Source organism: Nanorana parkeri, unplaced genomic scaffold (genome assembly GCF_000935625.1).
Source record: "Nanorana parkeri isolate BGI_ZX_2015 unplaced genomic scaffold, ASM93562v1 scaffold574, whole genome shotgun sequence".
NCBI classification, from domain to species: domain Eukaryota; kingdom Metazoa; phylum Chordata; class Amphibia; order Anura; family Dicroglossidae; genus Nanorana; species Nanorana parkeri.
The window spans coordinates 317,142-339,096 of NW_017306842.1; the positions used below are offsets into that span (position 1 = coordinate 317,142).

Sequence of the window (21,955 nt, forward strand, 5' to 3'; positions counted from 1 at the left end):
CCCCCCCCCCCCCCCCCCCCCCCTCTATTCAAGCTTGGCTTCTCCATTTTTACATAATTGCCTCTTTGACTCCTCTTTTAAACCAGTTCTCCTCACTAGGATGTCTAGGATGCGTGCTTGACTGTCTTCAAGAGAGTGACCTTTTTCCTCTAGATGTAGTTACACTGCTGAATCCTGACCAGAGGGTTTGGTTTCTCTATATTGTGCCATACGCTGGTGTAACTGCTGTTTTGTTTCAATTACATTCTGAGCACTCCTCACTGCACTGGACTGTGTATATTTGATCATACCAATATATTACTCTTCATCTGTCTGTCAGCATCACTGTTCCATCCAGTCTTTGGATTTCTGGTGCATACATTGGGTATAACTTGGGTCTTTAGGTCAGCCACCCTGGCCAGTCTCTGTAATCTCTTGCAAACATTCTGAGCCACCAATATACAAGTAAATGCTTATAAATCAACCTGAAATTAATTCCTCCTAGAGCCTAAAAGAAATGTTAAGGTCCTGGGATGGTTGTATTACATTATATAGATATATCAATGTATGCTTCATGTATGTGGTTAGCTTCAAAGCATTGTCAGTTTAGTGCATAGCATATCCCTACAGGAAAAGTTAGCATGCAAAATGTGCCCCCATGTGGCATGATTATTAAAAATTCAGATTGACCATAGATAGGCAGAACTGAAAAAGAATGGTGCAGATTTTCACCCTCACTTGGATGATGTTTACAATAAGGGTCTTTTCCTATAGTGTGTAAAAAAAGAAATGCACACTCACAGCTTGCTCAGTATAGTTTGGCTATTAAGACTTACAAAGCCCAAACACTGCAAAAGATCTTTGAATTGTATACATTTTTTCAATGTAACAAAGCATTATACAAGCAAGTACTTCTCACCTCTGTATTATAGTATGGCAGAAATACTGTATAGTAGTGCAAAGTACTAAAACAGTCCAAACTAACACTCAGAAACCTTGAAATGTGCAGGTCCACAGTCAGTTTCATTGTTATGCTTACCTGCTGTGGCTAGTGAATGTTGCTGTAAATAGCAGATGTCACTAACTTTTGGGCCTCTGCTAATATCAGTTTTAAGAGACTCTGTTCTTTGCCCTAAATGGGTAAAATAATAAAGTTTCATACTAGTCCTGCCCCCAATCCCCCTATTCTCAACTTTCTTGCAGTCCCTGTGCACACACTTATTCCTCTGAAGCCAATGCAAATGTCAAGTGCTTCTAGATATGGGGTGTATGTGCCCTCCATGCATGATGCAATGCTTGAGTCTGAGTGGACAATCTCTGTCAAGGATGACATATACAGTATACACATACTGTATGTCAAAGATGACATATGTTTTTCTATAGCACCAACAGAAATCGCTGCACAAACTGTTAGTGCTATATAGGTCCTGTATAATAATTATAATAATAATAATAAAAATCAACCCTGTGTAAGCGCTGATGTCATCTGACACAGACTGTATACTGGGTTTGACTCCTTGGTGGACAAGAACACGGGGAAGCTGAGTACAAGTGGGTCAGGAGGTTGACTATAATTTAGCCCTGAATGGTCAAACTGAAAGTTATCAAAAGTAGTGTGAGACTTAAAAAAAAATATTACCAAATCCTATTTTCAAACAGGAAAAACAGTTGTGTGAGATTTCATTGCATTTGCCTGATATTTGTGAAACCCTTGTTTTATGTATCTCAGGTCTCTAACCCAAGAATTTCAGTTCCAGTGCTCCAATCTCATTTTGTTACTCAAGGTCTTATTTCAACAGAAAATTTAAAATGCATTTGTTGTAAACAATGGGCATTTATGTCCGGTGAAACAATGCATATGGTTTCATAACATTGTTCTGTTTTTTTTAAATGGTCATTACAGCCATATAGTGTATTGTATGCGTTAAAATTATAGAGAATAAAATTATGTGAACTTACAGTCAGTGCGCTTTGGCATACAATAGATATCCAAAACATTGAAATTTGAACTCGTTGTATACTAAAATGTACGTCTTATGGCATACTTGTACTTAGAAAAATGTGTCTATATGAAAAATACTTTTCTACAACTGAGTGGACAAGGACACCTGCTGTAATATAGAAAGGAAAAACAAACAACACCCATACCACTAATGACAATATACAGTTCCATCTAAGAGGAAATATAAAAAGTAATCAAAGACTTGCAGCACATAATGACAGTGTAAAGCACATGAAATAAAATTTCCAAAACCACGGATCTTAGCATTCAATCCACTGCCAATCCACACAGAGTTTAGAGATAGTCATTTTCCTTCCTTTTCCATTTTGCATTATTTGACTCTCTTTTTCCACCTCTGCCTGCTGCACCATATAGTTTGGTTTCTGTAAATGTCATAGCACTCATCATGTGTCTCTTTCATCTTGTCCTGCTGCTTCCTAAATGGTGTTACTGGTGTGTGCACATGTGCTGCAGGACAAGAAGTGCAAATCAGTATAGGTTTCCCAATTCAAAGTTATTATTTGAAATTTTAGAAGCAAAATGCTATAAAACTTGACAATCAGCTCCTGCTAGAAAGCGTGAGACACAAAAACTGGGCGAAGATCAGAGGCAGATTTGTACATAAGCTCCAAATGTCAATAGCAGTAAATGTCACTGCTAGCTCTGCACAATCGTTTTCTATTAACTTTTTTCTACTTTTTTCACTGTTTTTCTGTGCTGCTCGGTGCCTCTGAGGGACCGAGCAGAACAGCTGAGCCAAATGCCGCTCGTCGGCATTCGGCTATTCTCTCACTGCTGTTCGGGATCTTTCAGAATAGCCCGAACAGCAGTGTGAAGCCTGCCGGAGGTTCGGCTCAGCCGATCCAGATGTTGGATCGGCTGAGTCGAACTCCTTCTGCACTTCGGGTCAGCTGAACATGCTGAGCATGTTCGGCTGATCCGAAGCCACACGAAGCAAGCCGATGTAAGGCTGATTTCAGCCGATGTGCGGCTGAAATCAGCCGTACCAGCCTGAAGTGAATAGCCGAACAGTGTTCGGCTCACTTCACTTCTGATCGGTCATTCACTCGGCTGCCCTTGGCTGCTTTGTGAATAGACCCCTAAATGTTCAGATTCTTCTATAAGCCTAGTTGTGTTTGGTTCTATTAACAAAAAAAGAGTGACTGTTTTTATTTGAGACCTGCATTAATACAGAAGGATGAATAAGTCAGTAGAAAGTCAGATGGAACTTGGATCAGGGATATATGAGTTTGTATGGCATTTGCACTGCTATTTACATTGTGAACTCATTATGAGCCAAAGGAAAATTGAAATCAGCAATGGCAGTCTCGTTGGCCAAAATGCAATATGTGACTGTACTGGGGTCAGTTGTGCCAATCCAAATTATTATGGTTACACCCTTGTAGCAATTCCAATGTAATTACCATCTTCACCAGAAAGGGAATATTAATTTATAATATATGTTTCAGTGTGGTTCTGAATATTATAGACTTTATTCCAATTCCAATTGTATAATACATTTAATATATAAAAATTAGGTTGTTTTTTTCTACTTATAAACACAATGTTATCAGAGATCAGTGAATTGAAGTGTCCTTCATCTGCATCCTTTGTGACTAGTATTCCTCACTATCATATCACTGCTATACAATATCATAGGGAATACACTTTTTCCAGGAGCATGACACTATTTATTTTTTCTTAAGGGGCAATTTAAAAATGTGCTACAATTATTATCTCTGCACCTTTCGTAGAACACCATGGTAATTGTTCATGAATTTTCAATGCCTTTTGTTTATTTCCAGTTTGTGAGTATGTTTGTTGAGTAATGCTGAAATTTAGCATATGATTGTTTTGATGAAAAAAGAAAATATATCTGAATACAATATATACCCCAGGAATATATATATATATATATTCCTGGGGTAGCCCTGCACTCTATTTGTAAATACCTGTGTATCAAGATCAATACAAATCCAAAGTAGGTACAGATACAGAGGCACCGAGGCATAGGAAATAAAGCACGCTCCTCCATGGCTTTAGCAGGGGGAAACTGCCGGGTGCTCACTGGCAGAAGTGTGTCCTCGCTCCTTCCAAACAGGCATATAGTAAAGGAAGAATCCGGCCGCACTCTGTTCCATGCTGAATCAGTTTAATGAACATTTGTCAGTGACACTCAAGTGAGAACTGGGTGTTATAATAATATAATCAGAAAGAGTCCCTTGCCAAAATCCTGAATAACCCTGATTTGTCATGATTTTTTGCAGGTTGAGCAAATTAGCAGAATCTGATACTTTCCTGGTACATAGGTTTTCATAATTATAGCATATGCCTTATGCCAACAGTCAGTTGATTCACTTATTCCTGACTCTGAGGTTACTTATCAGTAAAGATGAGCATATCTTTAGAAGTGTAAATGAATCTCAATCCATGTTCTGTAAATTTGATTCAGATTTGATTTACAATTATGCAGATTAGTTAATTTCTCTCTGAGAATGGACGAAAAACAAAATTAATTTATCCTGGTCCTTGGATGGCTAGAAATAGGGTGCTTTTAGTACAAACATGTGGTTCACACTAGGGATATACAGAAAAGCTCATTTATATCTCAAGTTTAAGAAGAGCATTTTAGGGTTCATACCAAGTTTGCTGTGTATTGTAGTCCCAGCATCGAATTGTATACTACTAAGTCTTTTTTTACATGTTAAAGCCTCCTAAATTGAAGTCTGGCTTACCAATAGTATATAGATTATAATAGAATAGTTTAAGCAGACAGCATTGTATAGCCCTGGACATAAGCAAATATATATTCTATACAGTATATACTCTTGGTAAACTGTGAACTTTACAGGTTCCCATGGCCATCCCACAAAATCCATGACAACCTCAGCTGAGCTGGAATTTGACTTATGTCAACAGTAGCCAATAAAGGGTTCATTGTCACAATCAACAACATCCACACCATGAATATATTGTTTTACCGTTTTTTGGTCATTGGCTATGGTGCCACAAGCAACTCAAGACAGCTGATTTTTTATTCTTTTCATCTATCTGGGTGTCATGTACATATAACTGAAGTAGACAGTGTTTTTGTCTTTTAAGTATAATAACATCATTGTGAAATGGCTTGAACCGTTTAGAGCTACAGTATCTGCAATGCAATTTGAGAATTAGTAAAAGTCAGATGAAAGAGTAGAAAAAAGATGGCTGAGCAATCGAGCTGCAGTAGTAACCAGATGGAATGAGGGAATTGGAGTTGAGATATGCTTTATTAAAACCTTAAAAGTATCTGTAATTTGACATAAGTTACTTTTTGCATTTCCATCAATTACTGTTAGAGCAATGTAGACAATATAGACCCTTACATATTTGCATATGAGTTTACCCTCTATAAATATTATTAGTAAGTCTAAAAATTTGAAAAGTAATGAACGGAAAACAAAAGACCATACCAGAAAGTCTTCAATTCTTCTAAAAAAGCGAATTCAAGAAATTAGGGTTACAGTAGATGTTTTTTTTTCTTTATACAAAATAATAGATAATGTGAATTTATTTGCTTTTGCTATAATGCTAGAACAGTTAATGTATGTTGAGTTAATGTGTGTTTGGAGGGGTAGTGGGTTAAAACTGTACATATACTTTGCTTGTCTGAAAAATATAAATTGCTAAATATTATGTTTTATGCCAGGGGGGCTAATTTTGTGAAAGTTTAGTTTCCTTAGCATATTTTTATGTAAATATCACTGTTAAAGCAAATTGACATATAATGTTATGGATTATATAAAGCTCTGCTTTTTAGACAAAAGTATTCTGAAATGTAGATAGATATCATTATTATAATGCAAGAATTGTTCTAGATGCATTTTGTCCTGATGCTTATTAATAGCCAGGAATAATTAATAAGAGCATAGTAGTAGACACTTTTAATGGCACTTAATACTTTTTTAAATTTTTTACTTTACAGGTTTCTGAGTTGATTCAGCGGCTGTTTTACCATGAAAAGGATGAGGAGTGGAATAACGGGAAACTGTCTGCTAGTAACATGTAACATGACATTACTTTTGTTATGCGGTATCTATGCCTCTTTAACAAGATAACTCTGTGTCTTGCACACCATAAGTTTACTATCCTTCTGGCAGACTGAAAAATAATTAAGGCACTAGCATATGGCACAGTACTAAACATTGGCATGCTTTTTTATACCAGTCTTAATCACAATTGTTTGACCAGCAAAGTAGCTTATTTCAAATCAACCATCTATAGGCCACTTTAGCAATTCCTAATTGACAGTATAATGCATAAATGTTAAGAAAAAAATAATCTCTTTACATTGTCCATCACTAACTGTTGCTCTTTGAGACTTACATTTATTTGGTCAAATAATTTTCAAAGAAATATTATATTTTGATGATAGCTTAGCTTATTATAATAATTTGTTTAAATCTAAGCATAAACTCAATTTTTTGGAGAAGTAACCCAGGAAGGAGCTAAGCTCCTACAACACTACCCAGCACTACACTAGTTGACATCAAAGTGATTATCAGTAGATTTTGATTATATTATCACTGTATCATTTAAATGTTCAGCTCTGTGGGTAGTATCAACTTCTTTGATCCAGAGATCAGTGCCAGATGTACGATATGCAGAGGTGAAGTTCCTGACATTCACACTTGAGGCAATGCTCACATTATGAGCACCACACCTTTGGTAATTAATAGCAGCAGTTAGAAGATTGATTATAAACACAATATAATATAGCATAAATACTTATGCATATCTGAAATAACCTGTAGGAAGAAATTATGTATGAGTTTCCATGGTTTTATGCATTAATTGACTTAATATCCACACTTTCACAATTTTTATATTTTGTAACCATCCTATAGGGCCACACACACACACACACACACACACACACACAAATAGAGCAGGTAAAGGAGATCATTCTCACATTCATTATTTATTTAATTTCCTAAATCTACAAAAAAAAACATTAAATTGCCACTAAAAGAATAAACCAAATAACAATGATTATGTAGGACTTGGGCTGTGGAAATCTTCAAGAATCCATCTCCCTAGTTATCTCAGAAAAAAAAATAGCCTGAAGAGGATACAACTAGATACTAAATGGCGTAAAGAACTTTTCTCATATCCTTGCAAACACAGACTAGCCTTGGTATTCACAAACTGAACTATGAGTGAGTTGCTCCCATTAGATGGAATTGTATGAGCAAGAAAGAGTGGTCAATCGATATACTTGTGTGTGACCACCTGAGGCCCTTTGAAGATTTAAGTTTGGAACTTTAATCATCCACAGCATCTTAGTCTGGGACATATGGAACTGCATAGTCATATTTAGACACCTTACGCAGCTGCTGTAACTGAAAAGTAAAAGGAATACCTATGAATACGGAGGCTGCTATTGCAATGTCTGTTTGATTGAACATATTTTTGTTTACTTTTTTTAGGATTTAAAAAAGATAAATTCTCATTCCTTCCCTTCTTGATATGTTGTTTTTGAGATTGCAAAAAGGCTGGTATGGTGCTTTTAGATACACATGAGCTTATCTCGAAAAAATTTGGCTGATGAGAAAGCATCCGATGACCTAAGGGGTCTAAGAAAATGGTGTTTTACTTCATCTTCCAAAAAACATTCTTAGCATGATGATAGCACCTATTTTTTGTCTGTAAAAGTCTTGAATCTGCTGGAATGTAACAAACTTTGAGAACATATAAAGTGCTCATTGTATTATTTACCTTCAAATGGAACGTCTGAAACAACAATATCCATTTAAAATGCATATGCATATGATGGCTGCAGGATTCCCCAAAGTTGGATTGGAACTTTGCTTTGCTAGGATCTTACCTTACTTGGTCAAAGACAAAAGCTAACAAAAAAGCATTTCCCTTCCTGCCTCCGCACTACTTTTTCATGAATATAGATAACTTAAATTGACATTAGTCAAAAGGCTTTCACGCACATTCAAATGCAGATTAAATCACCTACAATGGATGCTGCTCCTTGATATTTAATTGTTTTAGCTTCCTGCAAATTCCTGCAGATCTGTCCCCCAGAGCACTGCTCTGATATGCTCTTTTAGAGTGGCTCCTTTTCCCTGCAGGGCCCTATGAAGCCACCCTTGTGTGTGCTAGTAAGCTCTAGGTGTATCCACAAACACACTGGCACAGCAGGGCAAATCACCCCCCTGCTCACCTTCTTGGAGGTGGAGCACATGACATCACATGATGCTGCATGTGCACAGCATCAGGTGATGTCATATGCATGTTTGTCATGTGCATGTTTGGGCACTGCCATTTAGGTGTATATCTTGGTCAGTGGCGTCGCTACAGGTGGGCAAGGGGTGGCAATTGCAACCCTAGGTTATCACTTGCCCCCCGTGTGCCCCCCGCTAACAGTGGCAGCAGTCCCGGCGCTAGCGCAAGGCAAGAGAAGTGGAATCCCTGTCGCAGCAGATAACTGTGCCCGGGACGGTTATCACACAGTTATCTGCTGGGACAGGGGTTCTCACTGACTGTCAGCGGTTTCTCCCTACAGGCTGTAGCGATCTGTGTCAGTGGGGACAGATTGTCAATTACAGCCTGTAAGGAGAGCACTCCGACAGTTTGTGAGCTTCCCCCCCTGCAGTCTACTCACCTCTCTGCGGCGTCTGCGATCGTCTTCATTCCAGCAGGTGACCACAATAGTCAGGTATTGGCTATTTTAAATGCAGTAGTCAATAACAGGCTGGCTATTGCACCCGCCCACTGTCAGCTGTCAATCAACAGAGGCGGACCTGATAGAAAACTTCAGTTCCCTCCTCTGCTGATTGACAGCAGGCAGTGGGTGGGTGCAGTAGCCAGCCTGTTATTGGCTATTGCAATTTGATATATCCAATAGCAGGCTGGCTATTGCTCCCAGCAATAAAGTAAAAAAATAAAAATAAACTAAGATTAAAAAAAGTTACAAAAATAAAGTTAAATTAATAAGAAGTAAAAAATATGTAAAAAAATAAAGTGAAATAAATAAAAATATAAAAAAGTGAAACAAATAAAAAATAAAGTTAAATAAAAGGTAAAAATGTAAAAAAAAATAAGTTTAATAAAAAAATAAAATTAAAATAAAAAAAGTTTTAAAAAAATTAATGGTTGTGGTATTTAGGATTGTGGGCGGCGTTGGACTACATGTCGGAAACCGCAGGGCGCAGATGCCATCCACAATTAAATCAGCTCTTGGCGCCCTGCGGTTGCGACATGCAATTAAAATTATTAGTACACCCCCAGATTTGACTGTGGTATCTTATGTTCCCCCCTGTATAGTGTTCCTAGAGTTGCCACTGATCTTGGTTACACCAAGATGGTGACACCAAAACATGCACATGACATCACCCAATGCCTTGCTCGTGTGACATCATGTGACATCATGTGCATCGCCTCCAAGATGGCAGCACACATTCACAGAACACGCTAGCGCCCATATCTTTCTGCAGTGTCAATGTGAAGTTTTGTTTTTATATATGCCTAAATGTAGTTCACCTATATTTGTTATTTGTTATTTCAGATGCGGATGAACCGCTGAATCAACTGAATTTAGTTGATTTCCAGGTTTGCCTGAATCCAAATGCACATGTCTAGTCTATCCTGTGGAAGAAAAGGCCTAGTAGACAAACGGACAAAAAGGTAACCCCAGAAGCAGTCCTGCCCCATATAGCTAATCTCCTTAATTTACATTCTGTACTTCCATTTCTTTCATGTGTTTAATGTGAAGAAGAGGGAGCAAACATTGCTAACTAAACACAGAGAAGTGGAACAGAAGTGAGCATATGCTAACAAGGATGTGTGCCATATTGATGGATGAGGCTCGGGCAGATTATATTCCAGATGGACCACTGTCTACTCAGAATACAGATAGAGATAACACACAATGGTATTGTCTGTGGGATGATAATTGTGCTATGTATGTTTCTGTAATACCAAAAAAAAAATATTTTTCGGTTTAATTTTATTCTCAAAGGTCGAAGTTCATGCTTTAGTTTGTATTAAGGATGTCTTATTTTTTGGGTTGTTGTAGTCTATAGAAAATCATATAGAGGAATTGACTAATGGGTCTGCAAACCTACATATTCTATGCACAATGAGGAGACTAGCATTAGATGTTTTCTTTTAGTTTTGCTGTGCTGAAACTTTTGTACAGGAAAAAAAAACATTTTTGAAAATTAATAATTTCATTCTTTCATCATCACTCTTCCCATTGTCCAAGGATGGATTCCATTTTTCTGTGGTGCTGTGACATTCTATCCCCATCATAAACATAATTTTTTTTTACAAATGAGTGGCCCTTTATCAGAGCCTCAAATATTTTTACTATTGCTGCCATCTGTTGAAACATTTGTATAATTATTTTATAGAACTTTTTTCCCATTTACAAATCTAGGATTTCTCTACATGATCTTCAAGGCTGTCCTCTAAGATCCTCTAATGATTATTTCCAAAGCAGTGGGTAATAAAACAGATCTCAACAGTTGAATTCCAATTTCTGTTGGTACTGTCCTGTTAAAGATATTTTTCAACAAAAAAGATCTGTTTTTTTCATCACCAACCTCACTACCAACCTCACTACCTTGCTCATGATGGTGCTGCTAATACAATGAAAATAATTTTAATACACCACCCTAGAAAAGTATGTATTCCTCTCCACTAGTTTCATCTAGGCTTCTTTCTAGACCTGTATCAAAAATAGGCAGGACATGTACGTGAGCTTAGTGGGCATTTGTCCTGCTTTTTAATGTACCCCAAAAAGGCTCAGCATAGGAAAATTCATGAATCCATATGAATTCATCTAGCTGGCTCTGCCTCTGAATATCTAGAGGCAGAGCCAGCTGTACCCACCCCCTCCCCGTCTGTTCCTCCAGTCAGCGCTGGAGGATCGGAACGGGGAGGGGGGGAGGGAGGGAGCTCACTTCCCGATCTATTGAACCGAACTATGAGGATGAGTGATTTTCACTCACCTCATAGTTCTCCTTTAACCTCTTGCCGTCCGCCCGTAGTAAAAAAACGGACGGACAGCACTGCTACATCTGCGGGTTGCCGTCTCCAGACGGATGTTATGTTTTACATATGCTTTAAGTTTACAGAGATTCGGAGCTATACATCCCATCCTCAATTATTAGCAAATATGAATTTTAAATAAGTATTTAACTATCATTATCTGCATTGATTTTATCCAACTGGCAACAATTTGATCAATGCTGAGTTCAAATATCTGATGTATGTGTGCTTGATAGCTGAACCCTCAGTATCATTTCCGAACTTCAAATAAAAAGCCATAAATTGTAAAACAGAGGAAAACATTATAGAAAATTAAGGATATGCAAAAGGAATTTGAACAAGACAGTAAAAGAGAAGCTTAGATAACTCAACAGATGCATATTAGCAAAATAATGCCAGTATGTTTTGATTAGCACTAACTATGGCACCTATTTTTACCATAGCAGATGTCGCTGCTATTATCTTCTGTTTTCACATGAGCAGAAGGTGACAAAAACTCTACTAATTACTAAAGCGGAAGCACACTACCCATACAAAATAAGTAAGAGAAGGTTAACTACAAGAAGCATATGTACCAGGATGTGTCATGCGTCCTGTGACATGTAAGTACAGTTACTGAAGTACAGCATTGCCTTTTAAAACCTTGATGTTTTTTGTGGTATATAAAGGTGTCAAAAAACCTAGGAACTAAAACATTATGAGATAAATTCAACAGGTATTTATTTTTATTTATTTATACTTCTCAGCCTAAAATACTAGTTGCCGTGCATACATTTTATTATGTAGAAATGTGGATGTTGCAATAACCATACTTTGGCATAACTACAAATGTTGTATTGTATTTTATATTGCATATGTAATTCAGAGTAAACTTGTTATTAAGGTCTAGGAAGAAAAGGCTTATAAGAAACCATCTTCATCAGAAGAAGAACACTTGGGACAGAGATCATTGCTCCAATAAATTTTAGAGTGGGACTTTTAGTATTTGGTGATGATAAATAAGCAGTTTTGGTGGGTTATTTAGAAATAAGAAGAAAGTTAAGGTTTAGGTTGTGGTTAGCCTGAAGAGTAAGGATTTCATATTAAAGTGGACCATTCCATATCTCCTAACTTTTGAGTTTGTCAATGATGGACACCTTGGGACAGAGAAGACTGGTGGTATGCGGAGCAAAAATTGGCATACCTAAATTGTGTTAAAAATCCTATCTTTGGTGTTCGTTGGGAGCACAAATGCCCAGGGTCAGTTGTCGGGAAGGGGGGAAATGCCTTGTATTAGTGTCTGTGCGAGGACGAATACCGTGATATCAGTGGTCAGTGGGTGAAAAACGGTGCATTTTTTTAGCAGGGAGTTGTGGGGAGCATTGGTGCTCACAGGGAGGTAAGAGGGTAACATTGATGCTAACAGGTGGGGGAAACAACAGAGCTTACCATGGGGAACAATGGTGCTCAGTTGGAGTCTGTGAAAAATAGTGCCCATTTGGGGTGGGGAGGAACAATAGTGTCCATTGGGTGAGATCTATAGTGCTCAGTGGGAGTGGTGGAGAACAACAGTACCCAGTTCAAGGTGAAAAGTAGTGCTCAGTGGGAGTGAGGAAGAACCATGGTACCTGGTAAGAGAACAATAGTGCCCAGCCTGGGGGAGAACAATGGAGGGGGTGGAGCACAACATTTTTGTAACAAGTCACAAGGTGAGAGGCTGCAGCAAAAGCTGATCTGTGTCACCTCTCAATTGTGTCCTTTAAAATCTACTATATCTCAAATACATTCAGTTTTGAGAAAATTCTGAAACATGATACACGTACCAGTAAATATTAAAATAAAACTAAAGGCTCCTGTATGACATTCTAAACAAGTACCCTACCCAGTTATTATGTAATTCACAAGCTTCATAAAGCAAACCACAAACTTCTTTTAGCCTACCTAATTGAGTAAATTCTTCTTCCATTGTGCCTCATATGCTCACCCTCCCAAACACTGCAGCTACAGAGGAAGGGATTCAGCAGCAGAGTATGCAAACTTATATGTATAGCATGGGCTTTCTTGTCTTTGCCAAAAAAATGGAAGAAAGGTGCCTGTACCTTTAGTTTCCTGTCCTGTTTTTTAAGCTGCAGTAACAGTGTGGTCTCATGTTTACAAAAGCTGCAGCTCCAAGCAGAGACATTTGCTTTTCATGCTATACTACACCTGTCTTTGATCTGGCTTTATAGCAAAACTGCAACGCCTGTGCTTGGACCCTATTTGATGTTTTATGATCTTTTTAATCACTTGAGTTCAGGGTTATCTCAGTACCCAGCAGCATGCACTACTGGAACCCCAGGCTGTCAATGACAGCCACGGGACAGCACTAAACCCTATAGCTAAAACAGCAGCTCCTGAGTTTTCCCATCCTTTAAGGGATCGCTTGATTGAAGTGTGCCATCAAAGAGCATGTAAACACAATGCTTCTGCATCAGGGTTCCTGTCTTTACAGAGGCTTGGACAGAGCTATTACAGTTCTGTAGAGCTTCTCCTTGCAGCAGTAGATCACGTTTATAGTGATAAATTATGGGCAAATATTTTGGGGCTGAATTAATTGGATATTCAGCGAGCTTGTCATAAAATGCCCTCTATTCCGAAGCAGCTATTGTACTGACATTTGTTTAAACACTATTTGTGATGGTACCTTGTTGATTAATTGGCTTGTTGTCTTTTCTATTGACTCTCTCTTGGTATTCAGCCTCTGTGTAATAGTCAGATAATTTGGTTGAGGTTCCACTCTGGTGTACTGAAAGTGCTCTTTTCCTTTGATTTAAGGCTCCCCTTTTTTCGCTTTGATTGTGTGACTTCCACCTCCCACTGCCTGCTACTATGGGTTTTTGGTCCTCGCTCCAGTCTCCCCCAGAGTTTCAGGGGTTCTGCTCGGATCGGTCCTCCTGAGTGCACACGTACCCATCTACTCAATCGGTAGGTGGTGTTCCTACCCAGCTACCTATTTAATTAATTATGATTCTGTACATTATGTTTATTGATTTCTTTAATCATGCAGATATCTTCCATTTCCTGAGGAAGCGCTTTTTGGCGTGAAACGTTAAAATCATATGACTCTTCCACTTTGAACAACTTGTAAACCAATCATGTCTACCGTTTGAATCATGTTTCTGTATCTATATATTTATTTTGTCATGTATTTGTGATCTGGTTACTCAATTAGTAGACTGAGTCTGAAACCATATGACTCCTCCATTTTGAACAACTTGTAAATCAATCATGTCTACCATTTGAATCATGTTTCTGTATCTATATACTTATATTTATTTCATCTTGCATTTGTGATACTGTTACTCAATTAGTGGACTGAGTCTTTCAGGAGATATCTGATCAAATTGGTTCTCTTTAATTAATTTTATGTGAATTGAATTCAGTGTACCTATTACCTATTACCTATTATTGCCTTTGAGTTGTCATTTGGTACCTCAAAAGCCCCATCTTTCTTTTCTCATTACTATTACTATTATCAGGGGTGTGGTACCGCATACTCAGGCTCTGGCCATAAATTTCATTATTTGGATAGAAAACTGGCTTAAAGACAGTATTCAGAGAGTGGTGATCAATGATTCGTACTCTGAATGGTCTGAGGTTGTTAGTGGTGTCCCCCAAGGTTCAGTATTGGGCCCCTTACTGTTTTAATCTTTTTATAAATTACATAGAGTTGGGGATCAAAAGTACTATTTCTGTGTTTGCAGATGACACAGAGTTATGTAGTACAATACAGTCCTTACAGGATGTTTCCAACCTACAAGCAGAACTGAATGCACTGTGTGATTGGGCATCTATTTGGCAAATGAGGTTTAATGTTGATAAATTGTAAAGTTATGCACTTGGGAACTAAAAACATGCATGCTTCATACACTCTAGGGGAAGTATGTTTGGGGGAGTCAATGATGGAGAAAGATCTGGGTGTTCTGGTAGATCATAGACTCAATAATAGCATGCAATGTCAAGCTGCAGTTTCTAAAGCAAGCAAAATACTTTCTTGTATTAAAAGGGGTATAGACTCCAGAGAGAGAGACATCATCCGGAACCTGTACAAAGCATTAGTAAGACTTCATCTGGAATATGCAGTTCAGTTTTGGGCACCAGTTCACAAAAAGGATGTTGTGAACCTGGAGAAAGTGCAGCGAAGGGCAACTAAACTTATAAGATGCATGGGGGAACTTAGCTATGAGGAAGGATTACCTGACCTGAATTTGTTATCTCTAGAGAAGAGGCGACTAAGGGCAGACATGATCACCATGTATAAATACATAAATGATCCATATAGTTAGCTTGGTGCCAAATTATTCACTTTAAGGTCACTGCAAAGGACAAGGGGGCACTCTTTGTGTCTGGAGGACAAACAGAAATGATTCTTCACAGTTAGAGCTGTGAAAATGTGGAATAGACTTCCCCTAGTTCTAGCTAGCTCAGTTAACTGTTTAAAAAACATTTGGATGTATCCCTAAATGCACAGAATGAATGGGGTTCACCCAGGCAAACAGACAACATCTGGCCATTGAGTTGCCCTGTTTGATTAACCATGAACAACATGAACAGGTAGAACTAACAGTATATCACAGAAATCACTGCGCTGGGAATGCGTGCCTAACTACCTGATTGGACCAGCCGCAACAATGTGTATTGGTGAACAAATGTAAAGCAAATATTTGCGCTCGGTCTAAGTGAACCAACTGCACACTAAAGTGTTAATAAACGAATCTGTGTAAAAATAGGTAGAACTAACAGTTTGGGGCTAACGGTGCATAGTCAAGAACACAAACCTCTTTCCTAATAGTGATCAATTGCCGGCTGATTATTAGAAGTGATCTGTTGCTGCACAGCTATATCATAAACAAAAAAAGTTTTAAAAAATAGAAAAATAAATGAATAACTATCATATATACAGTATCTCACAGAAGTGAGTACACTCCTCACATTGTTGTAAATATTTTATTATATAATTTCATGTGATGACAAAGAAGAAATTACACTTTGCTACAATGTAAAGTAGTGAGTGTACAGCTTGTATATCAGTGCACATTTGCTGCCCCCTCAAAATAACTCAACACACAGCCATTAACCTTCCTGGCGGTATTCCCGAGTCTGACTCAGGGTTCATTTTCAATACCAGGAGCGGTAACCCCGAGCCAGACTCAGGAATGCAGAGAAAAGTGACACTCACCTTGTCCCTGCGAGCCTGCGGCGTCCTGTGCTGTACGCGGCCCGAAAACGAAACTAAAAGTCAGATGCCGGCATCAGCCGTATGAAGCCTGCAAACAGTTTGCTGAAGACAAGCAGACTAAGGACATGGATTACTGGAACCATGTCCTGTGGTCTGATGAGACCAAGATAAACTTATTTGGTTCAGATCGTGTCAAGCGTGTGTGGCAGCAACCAGGTGAAGAGTACAAAGACAAGTGTGTCTTGCCTACAGTCAAGCAGGGTGCTGGGAGTGTCAGGGTCTGGGGCTGCATGAGTGCTGCCGGCACTGGGGAGCTACAGTTCATTGAGGGAACCATGAATGCCAACATTTACTGTGACATACTGAAGCAGAGCATGATCACCTCCCTTCAGAGACTGGGCCAAGGGGCAGTATTCTAACATGATAATGACCCCAAACACTCCTCCAAGATGACTACTGCCTTGCTAAAGAAGCTGAGGGTAAAGGCGATGGACTGGCCAAACATGTCTCCAGACCTAAACCCTATTGGACATCTGTGGAGCATCGTCAAACGGAAGGTGGAGGAGCGCACGGTCTCTAACATCCACCAGCTCCGTGATGTGGAAGAGGACTCCAGTGGCAACCTGTGAAGCTCTGCTGAACTCCATGCCCAAGAGGGTTAAGGCAGTGCTGGAAAATAATGGTGGCCACACAAAATATTGACACTTTGGGCCCAATTTGGACATTTTTACTTAGGGGTGTACTCACTTTTGTTGCCACTGGTTTAGACATTAATGGCTGTGTTTTGAGTTATTTTTAGGGTACAGCAAATGTACACTGATATACAAGCTGTACACTCACTACTTTACATTGTAGCAAAATGTAATTTCTTCTGTGTCGTCACATGAAGTGATATAATAAAATATTTATAAAAATGTGAGGGGTGTACTCACTTCTGTGAGAAACTGTATATATATATATATATATATATAGATATATAATCTATATATATCTATATATCACAATAATAATAATACTAATATATCTTCCCAAAATTAAACCAGATTGCATAAACAATGTCAAATGATCTGTATGAGTTTTGTGCTTACTGAGCATAATCATATCCTAATGTTGCACTAACAAGCCTTTGTTTTCAATGTAGTGTGGAATAAAGCTCTACTAAAGAAGTTAGTAGAGTCACACTAAAGTCACATTAATGTGATATCATTTTATTCAGCAGACTTTATTGATTATATTTTGGGGTAAATGAATGTGAGTGCGCAAACTACATAAACAGTGTGTTGGGAAAAATTACAGGCAAAAGCATTTTTTTCACCTTTCTTTTACTATTTATTATCCAATAAAAACCAAATAAATAAAAATGTAGGCATCCAATTTTGATACCACATTAAAGCCCTATTTGCCAAAATTGATGTATAATACATTACGTTACACTACAAGTGCTAAAAGGTATAGTGTGTAGAACCGAGACATTAGGAAAATGGAAACAAAAATACTCTGGGACTTTAGGGAAGAAAGACTCAAGTGGTTAAAACAGCAAGACTTAAAGACTAACTGCAGCTGAAACCTTTTATTTACAGCATAGAAAGTTTAGAGCCTCTGTCAGGTTTATATTGTTGTCTTTATGACAATTGAGTTTGATTTCTCCATCACTTTCTGTCAGGACAGGAAGTGATGGGAAATTGCATATCAGAGACACAGATAAGACAATATTATTAGTAAATTGAGTTTTAAAACTTTTCAGAACATTTTTATTGTTGTCTCTTCTTTCCTGTCGCAGTGACGATTGCACCCTACCATTTTTTTTTGTGTGGGGATCACTGGGCTAGGAAGTGAGGCAAAATCTTAGCAGATATATACACGGAAATGCAAGTTATTTACCATTCTATTTGAAGTAAAATAACATTTTGGCTGGTGTTAGGGTTTAAATTTATTAGCCACTTTGTTTTCAGTAGTCAACTTTTTTTGGTTATAGCCAACATAAGGCAGGGTGCAGTTAAAACACGAATTATAGCAGTAAAAAGTTTGTGAATAACTGGTGAATAACAGACATGAAGTCCCTTGCTGTCTGGATGCAATTGTTTGTTATCCTATACTGCTAACATGGATGAGTGCATGTGTCGAAACTTATTTTCTATCAAGGACACATGTATAATATAGTGCTCCTGTCATCACTGCCATCAGAACTGTATACTGCTTTTAAAACTGGCTTCAATATAGTAGGCCAATGTAATAGTTTTTCCTTAATTAAGAGCATGATTATTTAAAATCCAAAAAAGTAACATCATAGGCTGTCAGTGAACACAAATAATTCCTTCAAGAGTTTGGAGAAGTACAAGGTGGCTTTTCTTCAGGACCAAAAACAGAAATATCCCAGCTTTACACCACAGCGTCCGGTAGACTTATAAAAGCATAATTTTATGCCTAAGATTAATTGAACGGTTTTGACTTTAGAGTCAGCCAGTGGAAAGAGAAACATATATGTGTATAAAACATTATTAAGATTATTTTAAAAGACATCGGAAAGAGCATAGTTGATTTGTAATGTACACAAGTGATCTCAGATTTGAGGTTATTGCAGTCAAATAAGTGAAACATTGATGTTAGTCTAATTAGTTATTGACTTTGAAAGTTTGGAATGCTGTGTGTTCTGCATCCTAGCAGTCTGAGATATATGAAGAAAACCATTCACTAATAGCATGGTATTACATAGAAAAGTGTAAAAAGGTTAATGAAGTTAACTGTCAATTTAAAGGCTTCATGCACATGGATGGCTGTAAATGTAAATTCCAGCTTATCCCCCCCCCCACCACCACTGAGCCACAGGGGGTGCATACAGCCTTCCATATAAGTCAATGGCTGTATACAACTGAACGCAGGTATATGTTGGTACTTGGGTATAGCCATTGACTTCTATAGGATGCTTTTTCTAGCACTTGCGGCTTTTCCGCAGAGAAAAATGCATTGGTATTTACATTGTAAGGCTCAGCCACCCATGTGTATAAAGCCTGCAAAGGATAAATTAAAAGGCTTAAAAATGTCTAGAGCCTAGAATGGCCACAAAATAGAATGCAGTTAGTCGAATTGCAGGTCTATACTGGAAAAGTTGGGCATGTCTCCTTTGGAAGAATTTTTACCTTTTTGACTGACAGTGGCAGACTCCTTCAAACTATCCGGTATATAAGATGAGACATTTTTTAAAATTCACTCAGTTCCTTTTTCAAATGCATGTAGCCCTTGGTGCCAAATGATCTAATCGCTCACCACTAACAGAATCAATGGGCAAATGCACATGAATTAGGTAGATCTGGCCAGTTCATAAAACTTCTGTGAAACTCCAGGCATGTTTTAGCTTTTGATTGTGGTTATGGTTTATAACATCTGCCCCATATTTATTGCTAACTGTGTCTCTGCACCCCTGAGTTTTATTTCTATGTGTGCATAGTTTGATTAAATACACATATGAAATTGCATGAAAGAAATCTCAGCATTCACATTGTGGAGCAGCCAAAACACCTTTCACTGCAATTGATACAGCCAAAATGCCTCCTTTAGTTAATATCTGAGTCTGACAGCTACTTTGCATACAAAGTATAGACCCAGCTTGGTTAATCAATTCAAGGCTGCAGTTTTTTGTAAAAACAAGAAAATGTGTGTTTTTTTTACCTTCAGGCAAAGAGTAATATCTGTAAAGACCCATACAAAGAACAATGAACTATAGAGGATCTAGCATTAATTTCTAGTACAGTAATAATAGACAATTCTCTGGTAGATTGTTACAGGTTATGGCACTTTCACACTCTATAATTTTCTCTCATATAATTTCCAATCCTAGATGTCGCTTCTGCTTTGCTAGTTAAAGAATGGTGGGTAAGAGGTCTGTAATGTAGTCATTATACATATAGGAGAATAGTAAAGTGCTCTGTAAAGCACTGGATCTGGATATACACTGTGACTGGAAAGCCTAAGCTTAAAAAAATAAGGAAAACCTTGATATATTTTTAGAGCTTCTAAAGATAAATTTGCAAAATATATCATATGCAAAACAAAATAATATGCAGGCTCCCTCACCATGAGTTACCCATCATAATAATGAGATCAATTTCAATAGTATGTCAACAATTTGAGAAATTGATTGGGTTGAGTAGCAGTTAGGTGAGTTGAAATGTTTTGTCTGGTCTTCTATTCACCTTTTAAAATGTGAATGGTGTTCATACAGATATAATCCATTGCTGCCTTGAAAGCATGAATATGGAGAGTGTTAGAAATGCATGGGGTAGTGAATGTGCATAAGGGCTATATGGAGTCACATCAATTGATTGTGAATAATCCATTCCTTATCTTTATGGCTGGCTTAATAAGAGTTGATGACAGTTTAGAACACACAAGCCTACACTTCAGAAAATACATAGGTCCAGTATACTTCACACATACCATAATCCATGGGTGATATTTGTCTGTTGAACTTTGGAGAAACCTTTATCTGAATAAACTTTGGTCCGTGATGAAAAGCTGACCAAGAAATATCAATTAAAATGTACAATCTCTGTATCGTCTATTTCAGATTTACAAACATGTAGCATGAAGGTCTACCTGGATAATTAATTCAATGAATACCCAATGTGGTAGATCATAGTACTACACAGTGTTTTTTCTAGACTATAGGATATTGTGCAAGCAGATTATAATGTGTATAGTTAGATTTCTAGAATCAATCTATGTACACATTGGTCTATCATGACCCAATTCTAGACTTATTAAAGTATAGGGTTAGTGCATTAGTCCTGGCATCATTGAGTGGTTTATTATTGTGTCTGGAATAGGGACTATACAAATAAAATTTTAAAACATGTAAATACTATCAAAGTCCTGCTATGAGCAGAAAAAAAAATGCAGAGTCAGAAGACAGCCCCACTTCATTATATGAGCGAATGCATGCATGTAATTATAGCCTGTATGCAATATTGATGCTAATATTCTCCCCAGTACACAAGAATATATGACTACAAGGAGTTAAAGTAGGAAACATGTAATTATGTATTTCACCCCTGAAGTAACAAGTGAAGACAGTGAATGAAGATGAAACAGGCAGCTGGATTTCATAGAATGGGTTTTGTTTAGCTTTTTTATGGCCAGGTGTTTTGCTATACCTGTCACATAACATAAAAGATCCCAAAGGTTTTTTGTTTCTTGTAATCCTGTCAGCCTTGAAGCAGTCTGTTGCACATCACAGACTTCTGACCTTTTAAGCACATAGAAGAGTATGAATATCTAATTACAACAGTGCATTTCCTTTCATTAACAGGTTCAGTTTAGTAATTACACAGCACACACGCAACAAGCATTTGACCTAATATGCATTCTTTAGTACCTAGGCGAGATAGCACACCAATATTATACTTTATGACCACAAAACATAGCTGACAATTGTCCCTGCTTTCCGGAAAAAGTTGTCCTTGAAACATGCTTGATTTTCATCACCAATTATCTACACAATATAGGCTTCTCTTCATGTATTATAACATTGAAAATGAAAAGATGACAAGATGTGAATTCAACACACAAAGGACAATGCACTAAGCTAAAACACCAGGAGAAGGATATTTTTTTTTAAAAAGCTTTTATGAAATTAATTAATTAATTGAAATGTATTGAAATAATTAAATTTACATGGCTGAAAAAAAATCCATCTCCTTGTGTAAAGCTTCATGAATTGAGCCTACAATCAGTTT

General features: G+C 37.6%; 1 protein-coding gene across 1 annotated transcript in view; it reads right to left on the bottom strand.

Annotated features, from left to right (window-relative positions):
* Positions 1-21,955, bottom strand: part of SEMA3E (semaphorin 3E) — a 129,358-nt gene that overhangs the window by 106,579 nt on the left and 824 nt on the right. The window lies entirely within an intron of this gene.